We start from the raw sequence: 13,457 nt of genomic DNA, 5'->3' as shown, positions 1-13,457 counted from the left end.
CCCTAGCACCCTGACCCCTTGCCCACTGCAAAAGGTAGCTCCCTACTCATCTGGCTTTGTGGTTGCACAACACAGGTTCTAACGATGTTTGATAAATAACAGAACTATTTTTTATTTAATTGTATCAACTCTCTCCAATCTGTCTTTCTTGAGGAACATGGTTCATACTTAAACAAAGCCTATGAGTTAAAAAGGTCTTACAGTTTGGAGGATCATGAGAGAAAAGGATGGAAGTTCCTTTTATATGCCATTAATTCTGAGAATTGAGGACAACACCTGATATTGCTAGTAAATAGCAGAAGCTATTCCCATTATGTTCTCATTAATAATGCACCACTTGCTATGAAAACCTGTGGTAAATCATGTTTAAATTACTGCACGATAGATATTTAAGTAACATTAAGATTTTGACACAAACAAGAAAAGCAAGGAAATTAAGTCTGACATTCCAGCTTTATCTCATCCCGTTGCTGCCTAAGCATTCTAGCCACATGCATGGCTGGCAAAGCCCCATGGCCTTTATTCACTTAAAGTTCTTGATGTGGAAACCAATCCAGTTTTAACAAGAGCTCCCACCTGTCAGGCTGGATTAGTTTTTATGTCTCCCCCATCTCATCTCAAATCCTCTACACATCACTGAGCCCTAGACTCTAGAGAAAACTGTATGGGTGAAATTCTTTCCCCTCTACCTTCAGTGTGCTTCAGACATGTTCCAGAGCCCTGCAAAATCACTGAGGGTATATCCATTGATTTCAGTGATCTCTGGATCAGGTTCTTTGCATTTTATATGAAGAAGACCACCTCATTTTCATTATAATGGCTCCTTGCTGAAAAGCTGATATAATGCCTCCCTCAGCCTCTTCTGCTCCTCACTGGCTCCCTGATCCACTCCACCCTTTTTTCCAGTCTAAGTCACCCACAGGATTTTCTACCACCTCTACCACCTGGAGCAAAGGCCCACCCAACAGAGTCCTAAGCAGGTACCTTCTAATGAGAAATCTCCCTATCCTCCTTGCATACTCTTCAGTTGCTTAAGCCATTGACCGTACCACTCAGGAGCACAGAATCCCTGAACCACGCAGCCTCCCATGGCTTTCTGCTCTGTGGAGCTATTGATCCCCACAAAAGCACGCAGAATGGTAAAAAGAGAAACTATGACAGCAAAATGGTGGAGTTGTGCTGTATGTGGAAAAACAGGGAAATTATATTGCAGTATAGGTGGCTGCATAATTGCATAAGTCTGAGGCCTTGTGTTCTCAGTGTGCATGTGTATGCACGTATGTTTAGCTCCCACGAAAGCTCAGTGAAATTGTGTGTATGTATGTATATATATCAAGAGTTAAACTTCCCCCTCTGATCTAAAATCAGCCTTGAATTACCTCAGATTGCTCATTACTTGAAGGTATTGTTTTTGTGAGAAGAGAAGGGAAAGGGAGGAAAGAAAAAAGAAAAAGAAAAAAAAGACTCTCACAAAAACTATAATTAGGGCCCTACCAAATTCAAGGTCCATTTTGGTCAATTTCATGGTCAGAGGATTTTTAAAAGCGCAGATTTCATGATTTCAGCTATTTAAATCTGAAATTTCACAGTGTTGTAATTGTAGGGGTCCTGACCCAAAAAGAAGTTGTGAAGGGGACTGCAATGCTATTGTACGGGGGAGTTGTGATACTGCTACCATAACTTCTGCGCTGCTGCTGGCGACGTCGCTGCCTTCAGAGCTGGGCAGCGGGAGAGCAGCAGCTGCCGGCTGGGATCCCAGCTCTGAAAGCAGAGCTGTCACCAGCAACAGTGCAGAAGTAAGGATGGCATGGTATGGTATTGCCACCCCTACTTCTGCACTGCTGTCTACAAAGCTGGGCTTTCAGTCAGCAGCCGCCACTCTCCAGCCACCCAGTTCTGAAGGCAGCAGTGCAGAATTAAGGGCAGCAATACCGCAACCCCCTTAAAATAACCTTGCAACCCCCTTGCAACTTCCTTTTGGGTGAGGACCCCAAATTTGAGAAACGCTGGTCTCCATGAAATCTGTATAGAGTAGGGTAAAAGCACACAAAAGTCCAGATTTCACGGTCCGTGATGCATCTTTCATGTCTGTGAATTTGGCAGGGCCCTAACTATAAGGAAAATGACACAAACAAGCCATTCTAAGACACTAGGAATCATAGGGTATTGTCTACATTGCAGGGGGGAAAAACCCTGGGGCAGCAGGTCTCAGAGCCCAGTTCAATTGACTCAAGCTAGTACCACAGGGCTAAAAAGAGCTACATATTCCAATGTGGGCTACAGCCTGAACTCTGACATGCTCCCCTTATCACTGAGTTTCCGAGCCTGGGCTCCAGCCTCAGCCTGAACGTCTTTACTCCTATTTTTTTTTTTTGCCTTGTAGCATAAGCCCAGCAAGCCCAAGTCAGCAGACTCAGGCTCTGAGACTTGCTAACGCAGTGGTTTTTTTTGTTTGTTTGTTTGTTTTGCAGTGCAGATGTACCGTAGGGGCCGAAGTCCCACTGAAAGTCATTGGGACTCAGATTCCTAAACTACATGGCCATTTTTGAAAATTGTATCCAGGAAGTATGAATTAATAAATCAGTTAAGGATTTTAAAAAGACTTAGAATTGTGCCCCTATAGATGGTGCCCTTTTTCATCTGTTTTCATAGAGTGCACACAGAACTCACCTCTAACCATGCAGAAGTGGGGAGCAGCACCTGAGATACAATCCACCCTGTGCTCAGGTCCCTACAGAGGGAGTCCACACACTCTAATCTCAGTACTCTCCACGCAGGCCATCAACCATGTGTGAGGGGCAGGTCTTTCTTCAGGTCTGCAACAGAAATCAGTGGAAATAGGGTATACTTATCAGAAAGCAGAATTTGGCCCTTAACATAAAAACAAGTAATAAAAAACTTTTTCAAACTTGCCTGTGCAACCTTAATTCAGACCCCTTATGTGCATGTATTAAGATACAGCCTCTAATTACAGGATTATTATACTATATTTTTTCTGCAAGGGACAACCCTCTATTAAATTATGCATTTTCTGATTACAACTGTTCAGAGCCTGATGCTAGAAAAGCTTCAAGTGGAGAAAAGTCCACAGGAAAAAGTGTTAGATAATCCTGAGATAGCGCCATGCTCTACCAAGGAAGACTTCATTCTGAATCTTCTCCACACGCTATTTGATTGGAAGATTTTTTCCCTAGGGATCAGCTTCAGAGACAGATGCATTTTTCTTACCTGCCTCATTTTAATTAGTTTTATAGCTCAGTCAGTTTTAATATTATGGTTTATTAAAATTTAATCCCACAGTCAAGGATAGAAGGGACCCAAATGCATAAGCAAAAACCCATGAAGGTCCACAGCAAACCACCCATTGGCCTGCTACTTTTCCTAAGAGTCTGCTCTCACACAAGACACATGAAATCACACAGGTCACACATAAGGAAATGGATGGCTTACAGCCCTGAAGGACTCCATGGAGGACTAGAGCTTTTTACAAGTCAAATGAATGTGCTGAAAAGCTACCTCCCAGGTCACACAATCCCAGCTGTCTATATGGAAGAAAGATCTGCAGATGCACAACAATGACCTTCTGAAGTTTCAAGCATTACTCAGGCATAAGAAAGATGATGTTGTACTGAAGTATACAATTGGTATATGCCTCATAAAATTCTATTTAACCAGTCAGTCACCTGGGGCGAGTAACTTTGTGAGTAAAATATTCATTTATTCATCATAATCAACAATATATTAGGATTACCTAACGGCAGGGAAAAGCCAATCTCACTGACATCACAGGAGTCATCTAATACCCAAAGTTTTAAATTCGGATAAGAACATAAGAATGGCCATATTGGGTCAGACGAAAGGTCCATCCAGCCCAGTATCCTGTCTACCGACAGTGGCCAATGCCAGGTGCCCCAGAGGGAGTGAACCTAATAGGTAATGATCTAGTGATCTCTCTCCTGCCATCCATCTCCACCTTCTGACAAACAGAGGCTAGGGACACCATTCCTTACCCATCCTGGCTAACAGCCATGAATGGATTTAACCTCCATGAATTTATCCAGTTCTCTTTTAAACCCTGTTATAGTCCTAGTCTTCACAACCTCCTCAGGCAAGGAGTTCCACAGGTTGACTGTGCGCTGAGTGAAGAACTTCCTTTTATTGGTTTTAAACCTGATACCCATTAATTTCATTTGTTGGCCCCTACTTCTTATATTATGGGAACAAGTAAATAACTTTTCCTTATTCACTTTCTCCACACCACTCATGATTTTATATACCTCTGTCACATTCCCCCTTAGTCTCCTCTTTTCCACGCTGAAAAGTCCTAGCCTCTTTAATCTCTCCTCATATAGCGCCCCTTCCAAACCCTTAATCATTTTAGTTGCCCTTTTCTAATGCCTGTATATCTTTTTTGCGATGAGGGGACCACATCTGTACGCAGTATTCAAGATGTGGACGTACCACGGATTTATATAAGGGGAATAAGATATTCTCTGTCTTATTCTCTATCCCTTTTTTAATAATTCCTAACATCCAGTTTGCTTTTTTGACTGCCGCTGCAAGCTGCATGGACGTCTTCAGAGAACTATCCACGATGACTCCAAGATCTTTCTCCTGATTGGTTGTAGCTAAATTAGCCCCCATCATATTGTACGTATAGTTGGGGTTATTTTTTCGCAGTGTGCATTACTTTACATTTATCCACATTAAAATATCATTTGCCATTTTGTTGCCCAATCACTTAGTTTTGTGAGATCTTTTTGAAGTTTTTCACAATCTGCTTTGGTCTTATATCTTGAGCAGTTTAGTATCATCTGCAAACTTTGCCACCTCACTGTTTACCCCTATCTCCAGATCATTTATGAATAAGTTGATTGGTCCTAAGACTGACCCTTGGGGAACACCACTAGTTATCCCTCTCCATTCTGAAAATTTACCATTTATTCCTACCCTTTGTTCCCTGTCTTTTAACCAGTTCTCAATCCATAAAAGGTTCTTCCCTCTTATCCCATTTAACTTAATTTACGTAAGAGCCTTTGGTGAGGGACTTTGTCAAAGGCTTTCTGGAAATCTAAGTACACTATGTCCACTGGATCCCCCTTGTCCACATATTTGTTGACCCCCTCAAAGAACTCTAATAGATTAGTAAAACATAATCTCCCTTTCCAGAAACCATGTTGACTTTTGCGCAACAATTTATGTTCTTCTATGTGTCTGACCATTTTATTCTTTACTATTGTTTCAACTAATTTGCCCGGTACTGAAGTTAGACTTACTGGTCTGTAATTGCCAGGATCATCTCTAGAGCCCTTCTTAAATATTGGCATTACATTAGCTATCTTCCAGTCATTGGGTACTGTAGCTGGTTTAAAGGACAGGTTACAAACCATAGTTAATAGTTCCGCACTATCACATTTGAGTTCTTTCAGAACTCTTGGGTGAATGCCATCTGGTCCCGGTGACTTGTTACTGTTAAGTTTCTCAATTAATTCCAAAACCTCCTCTAGTGACACTTCAATCTGTGACAATTCCTCAGATTTGTCACCTACAAAAGACGGCTCAGGTTTGGGAACCTCCCTAACATCCTCAGCAGTGAAGACGGAAGCAACAAATTCATTTAGTTTCTCTGCAATGACTTTATCATCTTTAAGTGCTCCTTTTGTATCTCGATCGTCCGGGGCCCCACTGGTTGTTTAGCAAGCTTCCTGCTTCTGATGTACTTAAAAAACATTTTGTTATTACCTTTTGAGTTTTTGGCTAGCTGTTCTTCAAACTCCTTTTTGGCTTTTCTTATTACATTTTTACATTTAATTTGACAGTTTTTATGCTCCTTTCTATTTACCTCACTAGGAAAGGTAACTAATAATGAATTTTGACTTCCACTTTTTAAAAGATGTCTTTTTATCTCTCACTGCTTCTTTTACATGGTTGTTAAGCTTTTTTAGTTCTTTTACTGTTCTTTTTTAATTTGGGGTATACATTTAAGTTGAGCCTCTATTATGGTGTCTTTGAAAAGTGTCCATGCAGCTTGCAGGGATTTCACTCTAGTCACTGTAACTTTTAGTTTCTGTTTAACTAATCTCATTTTTGCATAGTTTCCCTTTCTGAAATTAAATGCCACAGTGTTGGGTTGTTGAGGTGTTCTCCCCACCACAGGAATGTTAAATGTTATTATATTATGGTCACTATTTCCAAGCGGTCCAGTTACAGTTACTTCTTGGACCAGATCCTGCGCTCCAGTCAGGACTAGATCGAGAGTTGCCTCTCCCCTTGTGGGTTCCTGTACCAGCTGCTCCAAGAAGCAGTTATTTAAAGAATCAAGAAATTTTGTCTCTGCATTTCGTCCTGAGGTGACATGTACCCAGTCAATATGTGGATAATTGAAATCCCCCACTATTAATGAGTTTTTTATTTTGATAGCCTCTATAATCTCCCTTAGCATTTCATCGTCACTATCACCGTCCTGGTCAGGTGGTCGATAATAGATCCTTACTGTTATATTCTTATTAAAGCATGGAATTACTATCCATAGAGATTCTATGGAAAATGTGGATTCATTTAAGATTTTTATTTCATTTGATTCTACATTTCCTTTCACATATAGTGCCACTCTCCCTGCACCGCACGACCTGTTCTGTCCTTCCGATATATTTTGTACCCCGGAATGATTGTGTCCCATTGATTGTCCTCACTCCACCAGGTTTCTGTGATGCCTATGATATCAATATCCTCCTTTAACACAAGGCACTCTAGTCCATCCATCTTATTTAGACTTCTAGCATTTGTGTACACGCACTTTAAAAACTTGTCACTGTTTATTTGTCTGCCCTTTTCTGATATGTCAGATTCTTTATGTGAATGCTTCTCGTCTGATCAGGCCCATACTTTATCCTCTTCCATCCCCTCCTCCTGACTAAAACCTAGAGAATCTCTATCAATTGACTCTCCTCTAAGAGAAGTCTCTGTCCGACCCACGTGCGCCTCTGTAGTAATCTGCTTCCTCCATCTCTTAGATTAAAAACTGCTCTTCCACCTTTTTAATGTTAAGTGCCAGCAGATTGGATGTGCAAATGAGCCCCTACGCATGAAGAGGTGTTAGATAATCACATCCTAACAAAATGCAAGGAAGAAAAGCATGGGAAAGTTTTCACCAGATATAAATGAATTATATTGCAGCAGAAGCCTGAAGTCTCCATTAGAGTGAATTGTCTCACCGGCCTGCACTGCACAGTCTCACAAGCAATTCTTTAAAAAAAAGTTTGTGGTGGACAGCAAGGGTGTGAATGGCCACTAGTATTTGTATTTCAGAACCTCTGATTTGTTTGTACAAAATTCATTATTAGTTTGTCTACAGGTTATATTAATGCTCCAGGGAATCATATATGGGGCTGAAATGTCACAAGATCCAATGTATTTGAAAATCCCAACCCTAATGTTTAAAAGATTTAGCCCATTCAATTGATTAGCACACTGTTAAATTGTTGTGCATGTGAGTTAGCAGTTATAAAACCTGCATTTTGCACCCAACAGAAAGTGGATGGGTGGTACATTTAATCACCAATAATTCCAGTTTGAAAGTTGTTCTGATGAACAAAATACTATACGTTAATAGCACACAGTACTTAGGGTGGACATAATCTTTTACTCTTCACTCTCTTATATCATGGGCTGTTTTTTCTAGATTTTCTTCCATGTTATACTTTTGAAATGGGCTGTGACATACTGTTGATTGGAAGTCTTGAGAGATAAAAATGGTAAGAAATACTTTTTTTAAAAAAAAAGGCTCCACTATTTTAAATGATTAATTTTATTTCTTTTGAAAACTGTTTTTCTGGGTGCCCAAACCAGGATATTTCTTTGTAAATGTTGTATATTGTTTTGAAACCACCAAGCAGACCTCATGAGCTCTTCCTAGTATAACACAGAAATAGTATATGAGCAAAAACTTTTCACTGAGGTTCTTAAAAAAAAATCACTTTCAGGCAGCCATTATTTACAATAACCACAAAACTCTCAGAGTCAAAAGTACACCATACACTGAGCCCTATATCTAACTTGGTGTTCCAGGTAAGCACATTACTAATCTGCAGTTTACTGTATGTTGAAGCTTAATGTGACTCCTTTCACATTAAAAACCATCATCTTTATCCATTGATTTACACACTATGGTAACTATTTTTATAGGATCAAGTAACTCTCTACATAGAAAAACCCAGACAGATCAAGAAACAATGAGGTTTCTCTCAGAGAGTTTCCTATAGTTCTGCCAAGTGGGTAGATTTGGCCATTAAATTCTATGAGTCCCTCCAAAGGGGGTGGGAGGGGCGGGACTGTGATGCCTCCTGATAAGATTCATCCTAACAGGTCTGCCCTGCCAGTTGTTGCCTATGGACTACCCCAGCATAGAAGATGCTCCACTCATGAGTTATCAAGCTGCACTAATTTCCAAGATGATTCTTCATAAGGGTAACATGGTGACGGTACCTTTCTCAGGACCTTTCACTCTCTCACACACTCACAAATCTCTCTGGGGCTGGGGGAAAGGAGTGATACATCAGTCAGCTGACTTCCTCTTCTGCAAGGGCAGACAAAGATTCACATCTCCGGATATGAATCCACATGGCTCCATCTGGTCCATAGTGAATACATTTATCTCCAAACTATTCTTAAATAACAATATCTGACATGAAACTAGATAAATATTTTTCACTTGAAATATTTAAAACCACAACAGTAGAACAATTTTCTACGTTGATCACTGCAAAGTAACGCACATTGGAAAACATAACCTCAACTATACAGACAAAATGGTGGGGTCTAAATTAGCTGTTTCCACTCAAAAAAGAGATCTTGGTGCCATCGTGCATAGTTCTCTGAAACTGTCTGCCCAATGTGCAGTGACAGTGAAAAAAAGACAACAGAATGTTAGGAACCATAGGAAAGGGATAGACCATAAGACTGAAAATACCATAATGCCACTGTATAAATCCATAGTATCCCCACATTTTGAAAACTGTGTGTTGTTCTGGTCACCCCATCTCAAAAAAAAAAATTCGAATAGGGAAATGTGCGGAGAAGAGCAACAAAAGTGATGAGGGGTCGGTAACAGCTTCCTTAGGAGGATTCAGAGTAGTAGCCGTGTTAGTCTATATTCGCAAAAAAGAAAAGGAGTACTTGTGGCACCTTAGAGACTAACAAATTTATTTGAGCATAAACTTTCATGAGCTACAGCTCACTTCATCGGATGTATCACGAAAGCTTATGCTCAAATAAATTTGTTAGTCTCTAAGGTGCCACAAGTACTCCTTTTCTTTTTTTCCTTAGGAGGAGAGATTAAAAAGACTGGGTCTGTTCAGCTAAGAAAAGAGATGACTGGAGGGTGAGGGGGGTATGATAAAGGTCTAGAAAATCATGAATGGTGCAGAGAAAGTGAATGAGGAAGTGTTGTTGACCCCTTCACATAAGAAAAGAACCAGGGGTCACCCAATGAAATTAATAGGCAGCCGGTTTAAAACCAATGTAAGGAGGTACTCCTTCCCACAACACAGAGTCACCCCGTGCAAAACATTGCCAGGGGTTATAGTGAAGGTCAGAAGTATAACTGGGTTAAAAAAAGAATTAGATAAGTTCATAGACGATATGTCCAGCCATGGCTATTAGCCAGGATGGTCTGGGATGCAACCCATGCTGTGGGTATCCCTAAACCTCTGACTGCCAGAAGCTGGGACTGGATGACAACTTGTCATCTGTTCCTGTCCACTGAAGCACCTGGCACCAGCCACTCTTGAAAGACAAGATACTGGGCTAGAAGGACCATAAGTTTCACCCGGTATGGTCATTCCTGTGTAATTATGGGCACATCTTCACTGGCAACGTTAAAGCACTACTGCAGCTTGTGCAGTCACAGCACAGCTCTGAGAGACAGCTCTCCCAGCACTCTAAAAAAACCACATGCACGAGGAGCATAGCTATCAGTGCTGGGAGCACAGGTACACGCTCTATACTGACACGTTACAACACTGAAACTTGCAGCGCTCGGGGGGGGGGGGGTTGGACACAACTGAGCAAGAAAGTTGCAGTGCTGTAAAGTGCCAGTGTAGACAAGCCCTATGTTTAACAAGTTTTTAGTAGAAAAGTAAAAATAATTTCTTTAGTATGGCATACAACCACATTTAGCAAACTTCCCTACAAGAAATTGAAACCAATCACACTCCCCTTTTAACCTCACTGTGTGTTACTGAAAGGCTAACCATCTTAATGCAGACATTTTCCATACACCCTGCTCCAGTAATTGTTCACATGCTGGAGGGACACACCCCATACTTTGGCAAATATTGATATAGACCTTCATAATATGATACTTTCTCTCTTTTCTTAAAAAGAAAAGGAGCACTTGTGGCACCTTAGAGACTAACGAATTTATTTGAGCATAAGCTTTCGTGAGCTTCATGCTTTGGTAACAATGAAATGGTTAACAATATTTACATTTAAAGGATAATTACTGGCAGTTGAGTTAATGCCCATTAAAATGAATGGGACAATTCACACATTGGATCTACTATTTCAGGGTCTCTAAAAATTCAGGCAGACATTGCCTCATCATTTGTACCTGAGCACATTTTGAAGTCTTTCCCTGCAATCACAAACACTGAAGACTTACTGAGATGCTGAAGAACAATTAAGACGTCTGACCAATGAAAAGTCCTTCAAGGGGGCAAGTTCCACACTTTGAGAAACATGGATGTACAGTGTTAAAAATTATTTGTTCTACACTTTCACCAATAGATGATGCCAGCCATTTTAACACTTTACTTAGTCTAAGAAAGTTATGTATATATGTATGTATGTATATAAAATATAAAAAAGGAAAAGGAAATATTTTTTGAACTGGTGTCAGTCTAAGTTCTAAGGAATTCCAGCTGCCTGTGACTTCCTCCTTGTTATATTTGTATTATGATGAGAAGGGACATACACGTAATATTAATATTTGATCTTCTAATATTACTTATATTCTATAAAACATGAGAAAGATAAACAAGATCATAAGCACAGAGAAAGAAAGGAAAATAAATAAAAAGTATGCAAGGAACGGAAAGAGAAGGTAAAAATATTACTCCCATATAACCCTTATAAACTTTTTAAAATTAATTAGCACTATTTGTTCACACTACATGTTAAAAACTGTGCTGAAGATTCTAAGATATTTTTCTTCACAGCCTTTTCTACATTGCCCATTGTGTGCCAGTCTTTTGCTCACAGCAGCATCTAAAAATCCTATTATTAACTGTAAACCACTGAAAATGTGCTCCCCGGATACTAATGTCATCCTCTTAGAGTGGGTGGAGAAGACTTTCTTCACTTTCTCTGTTCTTTAATATTTACAAGCCAACAGTACATCTCAATGCACAATGCATCCATTCAACCGTATGTACTGCTTTATCCACAACAGCCTATCTTCTTATGGGGAGTGACCCTTGGAATCATAATGACCCCAGGAGAGACCCAAAGATAAAAGACACAAAGGCAGCCTTGGGTATAAACAGTGTTATCTCAGGCAGCAAGCCTTAAATTCTTTATGAGACAATCTAATGGAAATGATTTTGCCTCCTTCAAGTCTGAAGTACACAGGTCTACTTTGTGCAGTAACACTGATCTCTGCAACTAGATGGTGAACCTTTCAGCCCTGACAGAATGGTTTACTAGCATCAAAACTAGAGTTAGTCCAAAATCCAAAATTTCTGGGAAATTGCAAAATAGACTGACATTCCTTCTCGTTCCTAATGGATGGAGGGCATCAGTGATTGGAGCTGAAGGGGATGATGTGAGGTTTTCTGCAAAACCCTTTGAATAAAGTGCAGAGAGGGGCAACAAAAATGATTAGGAGCATGGAGCAACTTCCATATAAAGAGATATTAAAAAACTGGAACTGTTCATCTTAGAAAAGAGATGACAAAGGGGGAATATGATACAGGTCAATGAAAGTAGGAATGGTATTCAGAAAGTGAATAAGGAAGTGTAATTTACCCCTTCACATAACACAAGAACTAGGGGCCACCTAATACAATTAATAGGCAGTAGGTTTAAGAAAAACTTAAGGAAGTACTTCTTCACACAACGCATAGTCAACATGTGGAACTAGCTGTCATGGAACGTTGTGAAGGGCAAAAGTATAACTGGGTTCAAAAAAGAATTAGATACGTTCTTGGAGCATAGGTCCCTCAATAGCTCTGGGTATCCCTACACCTCTGATTGCCAAAAGCTGGGACTGGATGATAGGGATGGTTCACTCAAAATTGTCCTGTTCTGTTCATTCTCTCCGAAGCATCTGGCACTGGCCACTGGTCAGAGACAGGATACTGGGCAAGATGTACCATTGGTCTGATCCAGTATGGCTGTTTTTATGGTGACTCAACAAGTCAACCCTTTGCATTTTACAGTACAAATTAAATTTTCTGAATGTTGGGGGAGGAAGATATCAGGGGAGCACCACCCTGGTTTGGATAGCAGGGAATTTGGGATTGAGATTGTGCTGTCACTCCAAGACATTATTGAAGGAAACCACACTCCAAAACAGCTGCATTCCCAATGAGTTATCTGATACAGTAAAGAAAGTCCTTACTTTTATGTAGATGACGACTTAACATAGGAGGTAGATCCAGATCCATCTCAGAATCTTGCAGCACCAAATACTACTAATATTTTCCATTTGCATAACACCTTTTATCTAGGCATCTTTTAATGAGGCAATTCATCACTGATGAGGATTTCAGACAAAGTTCTAAAATACATGGTAAGTCTCTAAACTACTTCTCAAGGTTCTCCTGCTTTGCTATACCTTAGCCACCTCAAAGCAGCAAAAACACCACGGCATGAGACTACAATTACCTTTAATATGCAGATAAAACCTAGAAACTACAGTTCCCAGAGCACTGCCTGTGCTGATCCAGACATATGACAATTCATGCACTGTACTCTGTAATAATGAAATGGGACTTATTCAGTCTCAGACAGTGATGTCAAATGTGACCCAAAACTAATTTCATAGAGGGCAGCACAATTTTTACTGATTCCCTGAGGCCCATTTCTCCTGCTTAACAAACCAGTTTTCCAAGTTACCTTGGGAAACACAAAAATATCATCAGAAAAGATTGAAAGGTCTATTTCTGTAGAGTAACAAAATACATCGTGCATCATCCAGCATAGAAATATCAGATTTTAAAAATCACTGTGGAGCAGCAGGAGAGAATCTAATACAATCCAGAAAAAGAGAGCAAAATAATATGAACTGTATAAAGAATATATACGTGTCCCCAAAATAGCCAATAACCCACCTGAGATGTGGGAGACCAGTTTCAAATCCTTGCTCTGCTTGATTTAGAGTAGGGAGTTGAACGGAATTCTCTCACATTCCAGGTGAGGACCCAAACCACCAAGCTACAGGATAGTCTAGGGTAGAT

The 13,457-nt window shown here is 40.1% G+C and overlaps 1 protein-coding gene across 11 annotated transcripts in view; it reads right to left on the bottom strand.

The window, feature by feature from the left end:
- The window catches only part of DAB1 (DAB adaptor protein 1), a 703,351-nt gene that overhangs the window by 242,564 nt on the left and 447,330 nt on the right, over positions 1 to 13,457 (bottom strand). For 7 of the 11 annotated variants that reach the window (XM_043490443.1, XM_038414579.2, XM_043490447.1 and 4 more), the window contains exon 1: positions 2,671 to 2,684. The gene's annotated coding sequence lies outside the window, so the exon portion shown is untranslated. Of the gene's footprint in view, positions 1 to 2,670; positions 2,817 to 13,457 lie in introns of those variants that run through there. The other 4 variants (XM_043490444.1, XM_043490445.1, XM_043490450.1 and 1 more) reach the window with 1 other exon arrangement.

The sequence above is a fragment of the Dermochelys coriacea genome, chromosome 8, assembly GCF_009764565.3.
Source record: "Dermochelys coriacea isolate rDerCor1 chromosome 8, rDerCor1.pri.v4, whole genome shotgun sequence".
Taxonomy (NCBI): Eukaryota; Metazoa; Chordata; order Testudines; family Dermochelyidae; genus Dermochelys; species Dermochelys coriacea.
The sequence above is the reverse complement of the archived record's forward strand: the minus strand, read 5'-3'. Positions and strand labels throughout refer to the sequence as shown.